We start from the raw sequence: 18,608 nt of genomic DNA, 5'->3' as shown, positions 1-18,608 counted from the left end.
AAACGCGGCAAACGGCGTGCAGGCAGATCACAATCTGCCTCAAAATTCCAGGTGGAATTCTGAGGCAGAATTTTCTGCCTGCAAAAAACTCTGTGTGAACTTAGCCTAACTCTGGATGAACTATTTTTAAAGAAGAATATCGTATGTTCTAAGATGTACGGTCTCTGATATGTTTTTAATTTTCCCTCATTTTTCCCTTTACTCACGTATTTTCCTATAGTAAGATAAATAATGGCTTTATTTTGCTGCCCTTGTACTATTTCATCTTTATCCAAAATAGTATATTTGGCCTGTTGGACACCTCTTGAGTTCTGTATTATTCTGACATCAGCAGGGTACATTCTAACATGCAGAGAATGCAACATGTTTTGTTTTCTCTTTTCCAAGCTTCAAATATATCAAGAAAGGGTGAACTTTTGCTCGTGGGGCAACCTGCTGTTAGGTGACTGCTAATAATGTATTTTCAAGTCCCACAAGGTTTGTGGTCCAGCCAGAGGAAAGACAGAGAGAATGACAAAGCCAAAAAGTATGTTATATATATGCAGGGGTAGCACAGTTTGATGTTCCTTGATTGTACCATATGGGTCAGTTTACGAGAGCGGCTCTGAATAGTTCTATTGCCTGAGCTATGAAGTCATATGTATGCATTTACATTTTTTTTTCTTTTCTACTCTATATATAAAAAATTGTTTCAATCCCACAAAATCCAGCTTTACTTCCTAAATTTGGAATAATCCTGTAGGCGCAACAAACTTGACAGAAATATTAAAGGGATTGTGTTTATTACCTCCTCCACACTCGCATGCTTGTGTTCCTGTATGAGCAAGAGATTACACATGATCATCTTATCCACTGTCGTGTTATGGGGGGCTTGATCGCGCCACTCATTGCTGTCACTTAAGTATTGCCGCCTGAGGAGAAGTGCTTGTATTTCCTACTGGATGGTACCTGCCTAATAAGAAAAAGATTTTATTATTACTATATGTTCAATTTTACCACAAAAAAAAAAAGCATTCCCAGCTGTGTTTTGTATTCTTGACGCAGTAATATACCTCCAGTAGAGGGAGACCACACAGCTGCTAGAGGTGGCCTGGTGTGAGAGGCTGCCAAGGTCCCTTAAACATTCAATTGTATTTGCATCTTCAGGACACGATACGAATACAGCATGCTACTGAGGGATCAAAGAATGGACAGAACACTTCCTCCTGGATGGCACTGGACTTTGGAGGAGAGAGATCGAGTTGGAATGGAGATAGATAGAGGTGAGTATTTAGTTGGGAGCAGCAGGTACAGTATACGCGGCACAGTAGGCATAATCAGTGGTGGATCTTCATAGGGGCGAATCGTAGCAAAAAACGCTATAGGACTACATTGCGTATGTCCTGCAAAAGGACCTGCAGAGATGACCTTATATTCGCAGCTCTTGTTACTGTCGAAAGACCTTCAGGTCACCTGACCATATAGGGCAATGCAGGCAGAGTACATAAGGGCAATGCAGGCAGAGTACATAAGGGCAACGCAGGCACAATGCAAAAGGGCAACGCAGGCGCGATGCAAAAGGGCAACGCAGGCGCGATGCAAAAGGGCAACGCAGGCTCGATGCAAAAGGGCAACGCAGGCTCGATGCAAAAGGGCAACGCAGGCACGATGCAAAAGGGCAACGCAGGCACGATGCAAAAGGGCAACGCAGGCACGATGCAAAAGGGCAACGCAGGCACGATGCAAAAGGGCAACGCAGGCACGATGCAAAAGGGCAACGCAGGCACGATGCAAAAGGGCAACGCAGGCACGATGCAGAAGGGCAACGCAGGCACGATGCAAAAGGGCAACGCAGGCACGATGAAAAAGGGCAACGTAGGCACAATACATAAGGTAAAAGCAGCTACAATACATAAGGGTATAGAAGGCGCAAGACATGGGGCAGCAGGTGCAATACAAGGGGGCACAATAAGCGCAACATTAGGGGGCACTAAGAAAGCACAGAAGGCCTAATAATGGGTGCAGTCGAAGGAACAATATTGGGGGTAGCAACAGGAGAGTCAGCTGGAAGACGCCTTGATGAAAGTCTTTAACAGAGGCAGAGGACAGATAAAGCAATCAGAGGAGATGTGGAGGGCATCTGACTTTTGCTTCGAGTCCCTGTGATTTCTATGTACTATGTTCTGATATAACGAGATCATTAGCAACACCTAGGTTACAGCTCTTGTTTGACATTACAAGGCATGACAGATTTAGGCTGGGTTCACACGACCACTTTAACGTCCGTAATCGACGGACGTATTTCGGGCGGAAGTCCCGCACCGAACTCAGTGCAGGGAGCCGGGCTCCTAGCATCATAGTTATGTACGATGCTAAGAGTCCCTGCCTCTCTGCAGGACAACTGTCCCGTACTGTAATCATGTTTTCAGTACGGGACAGTAGTTCCACGGAGAGGCAGGGACTCCAGGCATCGTACATAACTATGATGCTAGGAGCCCAGCTCCCTGCACTGAGTTCGGTCCGGGACTTCCGCCCGAAATACGTCCGTCGATTACGGACGTTAAAGTGGTCGTGTGAACCCAGCCTTAAGGGTATGTTCACACTAGGTCATTACGTCCGTAATTGACGAACGTATTTCGGCCGCAAGTACCAGACCGAACACAGTGCAGGGAGCCGGGCTCCTAGCATCATAGTTATGTACGATGCTAGGAGTCCCTGCCTCGCTGCAGGACAACTGTCCCGTACTGTAATCATGTTTTCAGTACAGGACAGTAGTTCCACGGAGAGGCAGGGACTCCTAGCATCGTACATAACTATGATGCTAGGAACCCGGCTCCCTGCACTGTGTTCGGTCCGGTACTTGCGGCCGAAATACGTCCGTCAATTACGGACGTAATGACCTCGTGTGAACATACCCTTATGCTTGAAACAATTAAAAATATCAGCAAGTGTTTTATATTAAAAGCATGACTGTGGACTGGATAGTTATATTTATTGCATTTATATGGCATGTATTTTCACAGACTATTGCAACATCAAGTTATATGTGACCTGCAAGTAGCTAATTTTAAAATATATATTGGGTAGTGATCTTAGAGAAGCAATAACATTTATCATACAATTATTTTTAAACATATAATTCTTTAAAGGGCATTCCAGAGCATTCATTACTAACTATAATGCTCTTTATATGTATATATATATATATATATATATATATATATATATATATATATATATATTATATATATATATATATACATATATATATTATGTGTATGTTCTCAACATAGAGAACACAATACATCAAAGAATGTTTTCTCTGATAACTGAGCAAATAAAACAGAGCACAAGATAAATTCAAGATATCCACATCATGTCACCAGCAGGAAGAGAAATCTCAGCCTGATTGGGATTAGATTAACAAATGCTTTGAAGTCAATAATGTTTTTTTTGTGGAAGCTTCAAGACATCATCTTTGTAATGACTTGAAAAACACTTCATGTTTTGCTTTGTCGGTTGTGTGAAATTCCCAACCTCGTTAGCAGAAGTTACTTAACATCTATTGTATAGTTATAGGAGGTACTTTAAGGGTATTTGCACTTTGTAACCAAAGCATCTAAAATATAATCTGTAGCTACTGTGTGAATAGTAATGGTTGAAAAAAATCAAACACTCTTTGCACAGTGTGTAGAGTTGTCCCTTCCATTCACACGAGCACGTTCGGTCCGTAAAGTAAAGTCCCGGACTGAACACACTGCAGGGAGCCGGGCTCCTAGCATCATAGTTATGTACGACCCTAGGCGTCTCTAACTCTCCGTGTAACTACTGTCCCGTACTGAAAACATGATGGCGTTTCTTGGTCAGAAGAAGCGCTGTCTCAGCGCGAAACAGGCTGTAAGCTACAACTTGCTGTCCTCCCTGTAACGCTTTTTATCTTTGCCAAGATGCTACATTAAAGTTTAGAGGAAATACAAACGGGTGAGTGCCGCATTTTCATTTTTCTCACCTACATGGTATTGCAAGACTGTCTCTTTTTACTCTGAGCACCACCCGAAGTTTGTTTGACTAGGAAACCCTGACTCCATTTGCATCTATATACCTATTCCATACTGTGGAAACAAAGAGTGGTGCCAACTTTCCTCTTTTGTGCCTCATTAATATTATACATCATGCTAAGTTAAAAAAAAAAGATTCCGTTGGTGTTGTTAAGCACTGAAGCGGAAAAAGTCTTTGATAGGGTCCGGTGGTCTTATATGCACGCAACTCTTCTTAAATTTGGTTTCCCCCCCCCCCATTCATCGCTGCAATTTTTCCCTATACTCCTCACCTAGTGCGAGACTGCGTCTGAATGGCACTCTTTCCCCTTCCTTTAAAATAACAAATGGGACGAGGCAGGGCTGCCCCCTTTCCCCGGCATTATTCATCCTCAAGATAGAAACATTGATTCAAAAGATTGTCCAAACGGACTCTATCCAGAGGTTCAAATTGGGTGGGCTCACACATTCGACAGCCGCCTTTGCTGATGATCTGTTGGTATTGATTACTAACCCCAGACAAGCGCTCGCGTATTGCACATATTTGAACACTTTGGATGGATTTCCAATTTTAAAATAAATTAAGATAAATTGGAAATACTTAATATCACTATTGCTGCCCGGGACCTTCCTGAACTTAAAATATTAGCCCCTTTGCGTTGGCCCCCTACTTCCATAAAATACTTGGGCATAAAATTGTCTAGAGACACATCTATGCTTTATTCTTTGAACTATCCTCCCTTGGTCACCAAATTTAAGAATCACCTGAGCTCACTTAATATCCCATTTTTGTCGTGGACAGGACGTAAAAACTACATTAAGGCTTACATCCTCCCTCAACTACTCTACACATTACAGGCATTACACATCCGTATACCGATTTCCTTCTTTGATACTATTAGGCAACTATTTTCCAAGTACATATGGGCCTCCAGGCGTCCGAGATTGCCTCATAGGTTGTTAATCCTTAAATCCTCTTCTGGGGGAATGGGTCTTCCCGATACGCAGTTATATTACCAAGCGGTACATTTAGCCAGATGGATTGCACAAAGTAGGTTACAGGACTCTTCCCCTAGCCTTAGTGCGAAGAGGGCACTTATAGCGCCTTCTTTAACGATAAGACTTTGGAATCCCACGTCAACGTCCCGCCTGCCCCGTGATACCTGCCCTACTGTTAAAGGCACTATCGAAATGTTCAGTAGATTCATGGCAGCCAGAGACCCACCTGCAAGCATCTCACCACTTACCCCTTTAAGTTTACTTCCTTCCATTCTGGGGCACTTGAGTTCAACGCATATATTCTGGAGTAAACTGGAGAAAATACCAATTACTGAGGCCTTTGGGCAAGGCGTCACTCCCGTACTCAGCTCTTTGCTCCAAGATTTACCCGACAACGCTACTAACTTTATGCAAAAGCTGCATTTTGATGACCTAGTGAAGGAATTCTTACATAGATTTCCAAGGTTGCCAGAACCATCCTGGATAGAGACATTTTTATTGCTAGCCTCTTTACCTAGATGCCTGATTTCCAAAATTTACTCAGGACTCCTACATGACAGAACTCCGATAACACCCAGTTATCTTTTTGCATGTGAAACAGAACTTCACACCAATTTTACTAAAGAACAGACTAATAGGATACTAAAACACTCCCACGGCTTCTCTAGGTGCATTACAATCCAAGAGAATTCGTTCAAGACTTTTACTAGGTGGTATAGGACCCCCGTATTTATACATGGAATTAATCTCATTGGGTCGGACAAATGCTGGCGTTGTCATAACCAAAGGGGGACCATGACACATTTATGGTGGACTTGCTCCCTTATCCAGCCATTCTGGCAGGAAGTAGCTCATACTATTCATACAGTCTCTGGATTAAGTATATCTTTAAATGCCCTTCTGGTGCTTCTTTGGGAGCCTTCTGGAGACTTCACCCCCAAAAAACATTACCTTATCACTCATATGCTGACTGCAGCAAAACTGATTATACCTCTTCATTGGAGATCTACAAACACACCCACTGTACAGGAATGGTTTGGAAAATTGGACTCCATGTGTAGAATGGAAGAGTTACTTGGGTGGGAACTTAGGCGTCATGATAGATATCTGAAGACTTGGCAACCTTGGTTAGATTTTAGAAAGACCCATTGAGCATTTTAACATCTGATGTATTCGCTAAAAGACAGAAGATATTTGGTTTAATTTCTTTTCATAATTTCTGACGTGTGGAATTCATTGTTTGTATATAGTTCATTTATGTAATTATTTCTTATTACATTTCAATAAGTAAGTCTGATATATACAGTGAAGGAAATAAGTATTTGATCCCTTGCTGATTTTGTAAGTTTGCCCACTGTCAAAGACATGAACAGTCTAGAATTTTTAGGCTAGGTTAATTTTACCAGTGAGAGATAGATTATATAAAAAAAACAAAACAGAAAATCACATTGTCAAAATTATATATATTTATTTGCATTGTGCACAGAGAAATAAGTATTTGATCCCTTTGGCAAACAGGACTTAATACTTGGTGGCAAAACCCTTGTTGGCAAGCACAGCAGTCAGACGGTTTTTGTAGTTGATGATGAGGTTTGCACACATGTTAGATGGAATTTTGGCCCACTCCTCTTTCCAGATCATCTGTAAATCATTAAGATTTTGAGGCTGTCGCTTGGCAACTCGGATCTTCAGCTCCCTCTATAAGTTTTCGCTGGGATTAAGGTCTGGAGACTGGCTAGGCCACTCCATGACCTTAATGTGCTTCTTTTTGAGCCACTCCTTTGTTTCCTTGGCTGTATGTTTCGGGTCATTGTCGTGCTGGAAGACCCAGCCACGAGCCATTTTTAATGTCCTGGTGGAGGGAAGGAGGTTGTCACTCATGATTTGACGGTACATGCTCCATCCATTCTCCCATTGATGCGTGAAGTAATCCTGTGCCCTTAGCAGAGAAACACCCCCAAAACATAATGTTTCCACCTCCATGCTTGACAGTGGGGACGGTGTTCTTTGGGTCATAGGCAGCATTTCTCTTCCTCCAAACACGGCGAGTTGAGTTAATGCCAAAGAGCTAAATTTTAGTCTTATCTGACCACAGCACCTTCTCCCAATCATTCTCAGAATCATCCAGATGTTCATTTGCAAACTTCAGACAGGCCTGTACATGTGCCTTCTTGAGCAGGGGGACCTTGCGGGCACTGCAGGATTTTAATCCATTACGGCGTAATGTGTTACCAATGGTTTTCTTGGTGACTGTGGTCCCAGCTGCCTTGAGATCATTAATAAGTTCCCCCCGTGTAGTTTTCGGCTGAGCTCTCACCTTCTTCAGGATCAAGGATACCCCACGAGGTGAGATTTTGCATGGAGCCCCAGATCGATGTCGATTGACAGTCATTTTGTATGTCTTCCATTTTCTTACTATTGCACCAACAGTTGTCTCCTTCTCACCCAGCGTCTTACTTATGGTTTTGTAGCCCATTCCAGCCTTGTGCAGGTCTATGATCTTGTCCCTGACATCCTTAGAAAGCTCTTTGGTCTTGCCCATGTTGTAGAGGTTAGAGTCAGACTGATTAATTGAGTCTGTGGACAGGAGTCTTTTATACGGGTGACCATGTAAGAGCTGTCTATAATGCAGGCACCAAGTTGATTTGGAGCGTGTAACTGGTCTGGAGGAGGCTGAACTCTTAATGGTTGGTAGGGGATCAAATACTTATTTCTCTGTGCACAATGCAAATAAATAGATATAATTTTGACAATGTGATTTTCTGTTTTTTTTTAATATAATCTATCTCTCACTGGTAAAATTAACTTAGCCTAAAAATTCTAGACTGTTCATGTCTTTGACAGTGGGCAAACTTACAAAATCAGCAAGGGATCAAATACTTATTTCCTTCACTGTATGCTTGTTTCAGATGTGGCCTGCGCGCCAAATTACTTATTCTTTGTCACGTGTAAGTGTCACATGTGAATGTTATGACTTTACTTGAGTTTATGTGAAAATTTAATAAAAAAGAGATTTAAAAAGAAAAGAAATGACATGCAGCAATTTTTTAAAATGGGAAACTGCTGAAAACCAGTGAAAAAAAGAAATGACATGCAGCAATTTTTTAAAATGGGAAACTGCTGAAAACCAGTGATTTCTTGCCTGAAATGTCCAGGGCCAGTGTTGTTTCCTCTGACTGCACCATAAGATATCTGTTGGTATTTGCCTGGGTTGTTGCTCTTTATTTTATAATAAATCTTTATAGCTGTTTGAACTCTGTTTCAGATACAGAGCTCTAAATCCCATGCTTCCTTTCACACAGCCATGAAGTGAAAAATAACCTGTTTGCTAAAAATGCAGTCCAATCTGTAGGCAGCATGTTATAGAGCAGGAGGAGTTGAGGGCATTGTTATGTAGTGGGAGACTGATTTCAGCGGTCTGTCACTTATTTGCTTAAAGGGGTTTTCCCATCTTGGGCATTTATGGCTTATCCACAGGATCTGCCATAAAATTCCAATAGATGCAGGTCCCGCACCTATCTCTAGAACGGGGCCCCTTAAACCCCATTCTAGCTTACTCGGCTCTGCTGCCTCCCGGCCACTTCCTGGTTAGGTGGTCGGGAGTTACGGAAACAGCCGAGTGCTCGCTGAGCTACGCTGTTTTCTGTAACTCCCATAGAAGAGAATAGGAATTACAGAAACAGAGATGTACATGAGCTACTCTGTTTCCGGAACTCGGTAGCTACGGAAACAGCGGAACACGCCGCGCTACACTGTTTCCATAACTCGCATTCCCTTCTATGGGAGTTACAGAAACAGCGTAGCTCAGTGAGCTCGGCTGTTTCCGTAACTTCCGACCACCTAACCATGATGTGGCTGGGAGGCAGTGGGAGCCGAGTAAGCTAGAACAGGGTGTAGTGGGCCCCATTGTAGAGATTGGTGCGGGTCCCAGAGATGGGACCCGCATATATATGACTTTTATGGCATATCCTGTGGATACTCCATAAATGTCCAAGATGGGAAAACCCCTTTAAGTGAAGCTGTTTCTGTGAACTTACATGCAAACCCCGGGTATCGCTGTCAGAGATAAATCCGCCGTATTCGTGATCGGCCGCTAGCTCTGCGTGCTCTCTGCCATCTTCCCACTGATTGACAGCTATTTCCCTATGCACAGTAATAAGGGAAACATCAGCAAATCGTGGGCGAAGCTAGTAGCAGCTCATAAATAAGCCAGAACTCATCTCTGGCAACGCTGCTCAAGTTCTTCATGTAAGTTCTTAGGGAGGGCTGCATAATAGGGATGACTGGTTCCCTTTAAAGATATATTCTGGAATTAATCTGCATACCCTATAATTCTACATATTCCCACTGCAAAGAAGTACTGAATGTTCTCTCTCATCTTTATCCAATTTCTGTTACGGATACAAACATACGTCACTTCTCAAATCTACATGTAAATTGTTAATAACTGTACAAACATAGGAATGAAACAATCTGTCATAAGTCAAACACTAAAAGACAAGTTGTTGCACTGGAATGTAGGGGATTCAAAGAAGTGAAGAATTATGTCTAAATTGTATCACCCTTCTCTTATCTCAAAGGAGAATTTATGTTGGCTGTCTGCTTACAGTTAGCTTGAGTGTGGAACTTTTAGGGTTTAGCCCAATATCTTGCACTGTAGTGTAATATTTCAAAAATGTTTATTAGATGTACGAAAAGTTGAAATATGTTTTGAAGAGATTTGCTCACTAGAACAACACTCATGACAGACTATTTAGTGAGGGATGGCACAAGCAAAACTAGAAAAGGCACTTACTCTACCGCCTTCCATCAATGTCACATTTTCCCAAGCATGTCCCCCTTCACCCATGACATCACCTCTAAGAGACTGCCCCATCCGCTGGACACGAAACTTGTAAAGATAAAATCTTGGACACACCCATGTACACCTCAGTACAGGTTTCCTGTCCTTCGAATGGAGGACCTACCTGGCAGGGGCTCTTGAGTCCCCTGTATTTTCAATCTGAATTGTTTTAGCATTTTATGGACACACCTGGTAATTTTTTTCACACCAGTCTCCTCTAGCAGGCTGTAGTTTCCCTTCTACCTCTCCTCTTGGAATGTGGGTCCCTTGATGGTTGACAACCCCTGCATCTTCTTTTCTAGTTTCTCTCACTGCTGTGCACCGCAAGGTTACGCTGATGGCATGTGGTTCGCTCTACCTGGTGCATACTGCATGGTCCCGCACTATTCGCTTTGCAGTGCTTGCGCCTTGTGGTTAGCATTGGTGTAAGCGTTTCTTGGGTTTGGCGAGTTTAATGCGAGTAGGGGTCTATAATGGCAGCTTTTTTTAAATAGGCCCAGTAGGGATTAGAGGCAGTTCCTTCAGTATAAGATTTAAAAACAATACACCTGTGCCTTTTCCAGCATTATTGAAATGGGTGACAGATGCTCCTGTGCTGACCCTATGGACTCTGCCAGGACCTTTTGTTTTCTACATGCATGGTAGCATAAGAGCTTTTTTTGTTTTCTTAAATTTCTTTGCCAAATATTTCTGGCTAAAATTGTGGCAGAAGAATCCACCTCCATGCTTGAAAACATAAAGCAGAGGCCAAAAGCTCTATTAAGTTCCTTCAAAATAAATTAAATGTACCCAGCACTTCTTCTAGGAAGATGGGAGTCTTGGGGAAATTCTAGTGATGATAAATATTTTTCTGTTCAACCTAAGGAGGGTGAATTGGATTCTGAATCCAGGTCTTCCTCTGGGGATGAAATATCGGGTAAATTCGTCGCAGAAGGTCCAGACCAGCTTTTAAAAGCAATAACGACCACTTTGAACATAGAGGACATTAAGGAACCCAGATCTGTACAATATCTGATGTTTGAAGGGTTGGGGCTAAGAGACTAGAAGAGCATTCCTAGTCCAGAAAAACATTTTAAAAAAATAATTTGAGTATCAGTCAAAAGACAATATCACTTTTTTCACGAAAAGGATTCTGTTACCTGGGACAGAGCCCCTAAACTGAATTCACTAGTGGCAAAAATTTTCAAATAGGAGTCCTTATCCTTTATGGACCTAGGTTCTCTAAATGATCCATTGAACAAAAGAGCAGAATTATATTTAAAAAATGTTAGAGAGGCCACTTCGTGAGCATTTAAACCTAGCTTCCACATGCATATCCAGATCTTTGAAGATCTGGTTTAATCAGTTGGAATTGCACCTTATGTAACACCCATGGCCATAGGCCGTCGGGATTACTCCCTTCCCAATGGCAGGGTAGCACTATATACAAGGGGCGAAAGCAGGGTGGCACTATATAAAAGGGGAAGCAGAGTGTCACTATAGACAAGGGGGGAAAGCATGGTGGCACTATATAGAAAGGGGGAGCAGGGTGGCACTATATACAAGGTGGGAGTAGGGTGGCACTATATACAAGGGGGAGCAGGGTGGCACTATATACAAGGGGGGAAATCAATGTGACGCTATATACAAGGGGGAAGCAGGTTGGCACTATATACAAGGGGGGATCAGGGTGGCACTATATACAAGGGGTGGGAGCAGGGTGGCACTAGATACAAGCGGGGAGCGCTATATACAAGGGGAGGCCAGGGTGGCACCATATACAAGGGGGAGAGCAAGGTGGCACTATATACAAGGGGGGAGCAGGGTGCCACTATATACAAGGGGGATGTGTGGCACTATATACCAGGGGGGAACAAGATGGTGCTGTAATGTCGGGGTAGGGAAACAGACAAGTGAGACCTAATCTACCCACCACTCAGTCCCTGCCTACTTGCAACGACCCGCCCTAGGCGACGGGGTACAACTGGGCGACGGTCCCTACACTCAATAGGTGCATGACAGACAAACAGACAAGGGTACAAAGAAGCCAGGGAAATGGGGAAGTTGCCCACGGGAACACCGTGAACAACAAGCGAGGTGAACGAGCCGAGTCAAACCAGGAGATGAGCGAGGTACAAAAACGCAGAGCAGAAGAGTGGTCAGAAAAGCCAAGGTCAATCACAAGAAGAGGATCAGTAGTTCAAGAAGCTGCAGCAGGGCCAGGAAACCAACAGAGAAGAATCACAAGCAAAGGAGGAACAGGAAAGGCAGGTATAAATAGACAGAGGGCGGGAGCTAGCTCCGTCTGGCCAGGCTGTGATAGGCTCTCCCACTCCTAAGCCTGCCATCCTGGGTGGTGGAAGATGGAGTCAGTCTCACAGACATAGAAGCAGGTGCAGACTGATTACCTATGGGCGTCGACACAGAAGTTGTGTCTGGCAGATCCTTTACAGGTGCTATATACAAGGGGGAGCAGGGTGGCACTATATACAAGGGGGGAGCAGGGGTTCACTATATACAAGGGGGAGAAGGATGGCACTATATTCAAGGGGGGGCTGTGTAGCACTATATACAAGGGGGGAGTAGGGTGGCACTATATACAAGGGGGAGCAGGGTGGCACTATATACAAGGGGGAGAGCAGGGTGGCACTATATACAAGGGGGGAGCTGTGTGGCACTATCTACTAGGGGGGCTGTATGGCACTATTTACATGGGGGGTGGTCTGTGTAGCGCTATCTACAGGGGTTCTGTGTGGCGCTATCTACAGGGAGCTGTATTTGGCACTATCTACAGGGGGCTGTGTTTGTCACTATGTACAGGGGGTTGTGTTTGTCACTATCTACTGGGGGCTGTGTTTGGAACTATCTACAGGGGGCTATGTGTGGCGCTATCTACAAGGGAGGGGAGCTGTGTGGCACTATATTCAAGGGAGGGGGCTGTGTGTCACTATATACAAAGGGGGCTGTGTGGCACTATATACAAGAGGGGCTGTATGACATACTGGGGGGGCTGTGTGGCACTATACACAAGGGGGCATCTGCGTGGCACTATATACAAGGGGGACTGTGTGGCACTATATACAAGGGGGGCTGTATAGCACTATCTACTAGGGGGCTGTGTGTGGCACTATCTACAGGGGGCTGTGTGGCACTATCTACTAAGGGGGCTGTGTGGCACTATATACAAGGGAGGGGGCTGTGTGGCACTATATACAGGGGGCTTTATGGCGATATCTACAAGGGGGAGGTGGGGGCGCTATCTACAAGTGGGGTGTGACACTGTCAGGGGGGCTGTATAGCACTGTCTACAGGGGGGCTGTATGGCACAATCTACAAGGGGGCAGTATCTACAGGGGGCACTAACTATAAGCGGGGCTGTGTTTGGCACCTGCGGGGGGGCCCAGTCAAAAGTTTGCTATGGGGTCAAGTCTTTCCTAGTTACGCCCCTGGGTGAGGAAAAAAAGAGTGATTACTCTTACCGGTAATCAAGTTTTCCGGGACCCATGACAGCACCCCATCAATTTCCTCCCATTTAATTACTTTTCAATATATATTTAAAAAGACACAAAAATGTTGGGGTGTTGGTTACAGCGTACCTAACCATTCATTTGACTTTTCAGATTAAGCTGTTTTATGTAGGTACATGAGAAATAACACTATATGTGGCCATTTTATGACTTGCATTCTGCATTCTGAATCCAGCACTGGGGTAAGATTAAAACACTTACTATGGTCTTCTGCAGGATCTGTGTGTCTCTCTCACTCTGCTCCTGCTCCCTCCCCCTTCATAGACTTCTATGGGCAGCTGTAACCTGATCCTTCAGTGAGCTGATAGTCCGTCTTGTCTTAATTCAGAGTGAGCAAACAGGGTGGGGGAAGGAGCCTGATAAGTGGAAAAGAGGCATTTTTATCTAATAAGATATATTACAATGTTTCCTATATTCACCTGTACTGTTGAGTTATGCAAAGTTTGTTGAAAAGTTAGTGATCATTTAAAGGCTATGTTAACCTTTTAAAAGTGTTGTTTTTTTTAAATACAAATGTCAATCAGCGTGTTTGGTGCATCTTTAAAATTAGTTTTTATTAAAAATGTATTTTACTTTTTGAGATGCAGCTGCTTTGTATCCTGTATATAGAGTAGCTGTATTGTTCACTGAATCCTGTACCCGTCAGGCCCACAGGACTGACAGGTTCAGTAAAAGCTGGTCCTGCGTGTCTCTGTAGCCACCTTTTTTATTCCAAAAAATCAGATTACTTGTAAGGGCATGTTCACACGCAAACTCAAAAAAGTCTGAAAATACGGAGCTGTTTTCAAAGGAAAACAGCTCCTGATTTTCAGACGTTTTTGAGCCACTCGCAATTTTCGTGGCATTTTTTGCGGCCGTTTTTGTAGCTGTTTTCAATAGAGTCTATGAAAAACGGCTCCAAAAACGTCCCAAGAAGTGACCTGTACTTCTTCTTCGCGGCCGTTTTTTTCCCCAACCATTTTTCAAACTGTCCGCGTAAAAAATGGCCCGTCGGAACAGTACGCCGTTTTTCCCATTGAAATCAATGGGCAGATGTTTGGAGGTGTTCTGCTTCCGATCTCTCGGACGTTTTTCGGCTGTTTACGCCCCGGAAAACGGCCGAAAATAAGCCGTGTGAACATACCCGAAGTGTAATCACTCTTGTCTGCCGCTCGGTGCAGACTCCTTTGCTCATATAATTTAATGAGCTAAAAAAAACATAGAAATGTAAGGCCTTTGGGGGATATTTATAAATCAGATTAAATGTAGGTGCAGAAAGCCTGTAGGCAAGTTCAGCTATCTATTGCTTATAGAAAATAGTTATGTGATATTACAAGTTAATGCAGATTTATCTCACCAAATATGTTAATATTTACATGTTTATGTTAATATTAAAATAATACAGAAAAGTTGCTAATCGTGTGTATGTTCATATTACTATGATGAGAGCGTGTATCTTAAAAAGGTTTATGGGATATAGGTTGTTTTTTTTTGTAATTTAGACCAAGAATTTGAGGGCTTTGCAATATAACTTTTTTTTTTAAAGCCCTCCCTACGGCACCCACTGAACGGTTATCACCGTTTTATTGTGTACAAACTAAAAAAACAAAACAGAACAATGTATAAAACTTGATATATAACAGCCAAGGACTATAAGGCCTTATCACTGCTGCTTTTTATTCTTATGTCTCTGGCACTGCCAGAATTTAATTGTATGGCCTTTCTGCTTCCGTGGACAAGAAGTGCATGCAAAGGACAAGAGATTATGGCACTATACTAGAGCCTATATAGATGTAATTTATTCCTGCTGTAGAAATAGAAGCATTGTTTCTCGCAATGGTGCTGAATCCGCTACTGTACCCCTAATTCTGAGACCCTGAATGAGGAAGCGTTTGACCCCATAAACCCCTCCTTTTGTACACCTGTACTGGCAACTAGGGCTGCAAATTCCATTCCATTCCTTTAATTAGAACAGATAGTCAAGCACACAGCCTGGGGAAAACAGCTTTCATTTTTTTTATTATTAATAGAACAAATAAAAATACAGCATTTTAAAAGTTGGCAGAATGAACTGGAAATACACTTAGCAGCCTAATATCCCTGGAAATAATTTTAGAGTGTTGACAGTCATGCTTCTAGTGGGATGATTGATCAATAAGCATTCACATGTTTTGGTTTTATTCTACTTGAAACTGCAGGTTCTACTCCAGGAGATTACTCTCTTTTGGTAACAAATGGGTATATGTTTGTGACGAGTCATAAATCATATTGTGGCGTACAATGTCTTAGAATGTGTTGGGTTACAACAGATAGATTGCTTACACATGGCATGTGGTATTTTCCTCCCAAAGATCCCATCTAATTAATGAAAGTAAACAAACGTAAATTTGCACCACGGTCTGAATTCTAGGACATTGGATCTATCAAAGTAATATAAATCCATTTTTTTTTCTGCAATTCAGTTCAATTTATTTTAGCTCTGAATACTGGCTCTGTAGACCTTGGATTGGATAGAGTAAGCCTATCCATTTCCTCTCCATTTACCAAGTGAAGGATTTGACAATGATTAATTCAACTCTCTAAGTACCACTTTCCCTTTCCTCTACCGTTAAAATGATAAACAATATAAATTTAGATAATTGACCATTGTATCCCTAGTGTTATGTATAACAGACATCTTCAACAACTCCCACACTGCCTTTCCAACTTCCTTATGTGAATCGACCACACAGTTCTCCAAACAAAGCCATCCCTGCTAAAGGACCCTGATGGTAATTTACAATTCATGAAAAACATTTTTGCCAGCGATTGCTATAACTGGGGCTAGGAGGAGATTGAATGTTGTGGCGGTCCGTGAATATGCAATAAATGCAATAAACACCTATAAGGATGCATAAAATATGACCTGTTGAGAGTTCTTTATCACTGGTTTAGGCTAAATTCTCACGAGCGTGATAGATTTACGTGCGTAAAAAACGTGCATAAATCTGTCCGTGTGTCTTGCGTTTCGCATCGGCGTGCTTTTCACACATTCGCAAGCACTTTTTTTTTTTCAATGTAATTAATGTGTAAAACAGGGAGAGCACACACATGTGCATCCGTGTGCTGTCCGTGGTTTTCACGCACCCATTGATTTCAATGGGCGACTAGGTGCGTGAAAACGCACCAATATAGGACATGCAGTGAGTTTCACGCAACAGACACTCACTGTTTGAAAACTCATGCATGTGTGAATAGCTCAATTTAAATCAATGGGTCAGTGTGCTATGCGTTTCAATGCACAGCACGCGGACGAGAATCACGCTAGTGTAAAAGAGCCCTTTAGGGTATGTTCACACAGAGTTTTTTTGCAGGCAGAAATTTCTGCCTCAAAATTCAGTTTGGAATTTTGAGGCAGATTTTGATCTGCTTGCACGCTGTTTGCCGCGTTTTTCACTGTGTTTTTCGCTCGCGCCCATTGAGCTCCATGGACAAAATCGCCGAAAAATACGCTTTCTCTACCTCCCATTTATGTCAATGGGAGGTCAGAGACGTAAACGCCCGAGGATAGGGCATGTCGCTTCTTTTTCCCGCAAGCGTTTTTTTATTCTCGTGAGGAAAAAAAACCTCCACCTCCTATTGAAATCAATGGGAGGCATTTTTGGACGTTTTTTGGCGCTTTTTCCACATTAAAAAACTTGTAAAAAAATTCTATGCGAACTGGGCCTTAGAATCAAGCACTTCTTATGTTTATTCCCATCCGCTAAAGACCTTTTAGCAGTAATGACCTGATCCCTATCTGGCATTGTGTGGCAAGCTCCCTCTTTTCATTTCAGCACCATCAGTCACTGTAGACCAAACAAAAACAGGATTTTCCTTTACTTGTTGCCAACCCTATAGTTGCTGGAAGCGTTGCACCCCTAATGAAGGCCAAAGACTCAAATTAACTTAAACTAATTTCTCTTTTAAGTGGTGTTTTCATTTCCTTTCTGGTTTGTTGGTGATTGTAGCTTTCATAAATGTTATTAGACCAGTTTAAGGCCTTTTATATATATTATGTTTCTGTTGCCACGGCTATAATAGGTGTTCACAGAGCCTTCTTTATAACTTTGCTTTTATTATAAATGTGGCTTTCACATATTATCTGGATCGAATTGCTGCATTGAAAATTAATACTGCAATGTAATTCTCCAGGAGCACATTTTGGTTCTGTTTTTGGAAGATATCAGCCATGTTTTTCCTACAACCCTTTTAGGATAAGTTCACACGTAGTGTAAATACTGCAGATTTTCCGCAACTGAATTTTTTGCGGAAAATCCACAGCATAATACAGTGGCAGCAAAGTGGATGAGATTTGAACAAATCTCATCCACACGCTGCGTAAATGCTGAGCGGAAAAACTTTCTTGCAGCGATTCTGATGCAAAAAACGCAACTCTTAATCTTAAACTTACCCAGAATTCTGTCACGGGCTTCAGTGGTCACATGAGATGAAACGTCATATGTCGCCATAGTTACATAATTATTAATCTTTTTCTTTTCTTTTTTGGTGCAGTTTTCCACAGCAGTCATTCAAGTCGAAAAATGGCACCACAATTTTGTGCGTTTTTTTGGCCTTAATTCCCTGTGGCGCACAGGGCGTGTACGCTGTGTTTTTTTACGCTGCGTATCCGCCCTGTGTGAACATACCCTTAAAGAGCAGGAGCACTGCTCCCCTTCATTCCTTACCTGCTCCGTACTGTGAATCGCCACCTTACTTGGAGCGGCGGTTCACAATGTATTAACCCCTTAACAACATATTTCACTTTATGTGGTAATAACTTCGGAATGCTTAAATCTATCCAAGCGATTCTGAGATTGTTTTCTTGTGAGACACTGGGCTTTATGTTAGTGGTAAAATTTGTTCGATATATTCAGTGTTTATTTGTGAAAAATAGCAAAATGTAGAGAAAATGTGAAAATGTTTTAATTTTTTCTGAATTTTTAAATGCATCTGATTGTAAGGCTGGGTTCACACGACCTATTTTCAGGCGTAAACGAGGCGTATTATGCCTCGATTTACGCCTGAAAATACGGCTCTAAAACGTCGGCAAACATCTGCCCGTTCATTTGAATGGGTTTGCCGAAGTACTGTGCCGACGACCTGTAATTTACGCATCGTCGTTTGACAGCTGTCAAACGACGATGCGTAAAATGACTGCCTCGTCAAAGAAGTACAGGACACTTCTTTGGACGTAATTTGAGCCGTTTTTCATTGAATTCAATGAAGAACAGCTCAAATTTACGG

At 42.5% G+C, this 18,608-nt stretch overlaps 1 protein-coding gene across 8 annotated transcripts in view; it reads left to right on the top strand.

The window, feature by feature from the left end:
* Positions 1-18,608, top strand: part of EZH1 (enhancer of zeste 1 polycomb repressive complex 2 subunit) — a 519,099-nt gene that overhangs the window by 427,665 nt on the left and 72,826 nt on the right. For 7 of the 8 annotated variants that reach the window (XM_075847032.1, XM_075847030.1, XM_075847025.1 and 4 more), the window contains one exon: positions 1,147-1,262. The exons of the other annotated variant lie outside the window; for it this stretch is intronic. The gene's annotated coding sequence lies outside the window, so the exon portion shown is untranslated. The remainder of the gene's footprint in view (positions 1-1,146; positions 1,263-18,608) is intronic. 8 annotated transcript variants of the gene reach the window in all.

Source organism: Rhinoderma darwinii, chromosome 13 (genome assembly GCF_050947455.1).
Source record: "Rhinoderma darwinii isolate aRhiDar2 chromosome 13, aRhiDar2.hap1, whole genome shotgun sequence".
Classification (NCBI taxonomy): domain Eukaryota; kingdom Metazoa; phylum Chordata; class Amphibia; order Anura; family Rhinodermatidae; genus Rhinoderma; species Rhinoderma darwinii.
The sequence above is the reverse complement of the archived record's forward strand: the minus strand, read 5'-3'. Positions and strand labels throughout refer to the sequence as shown.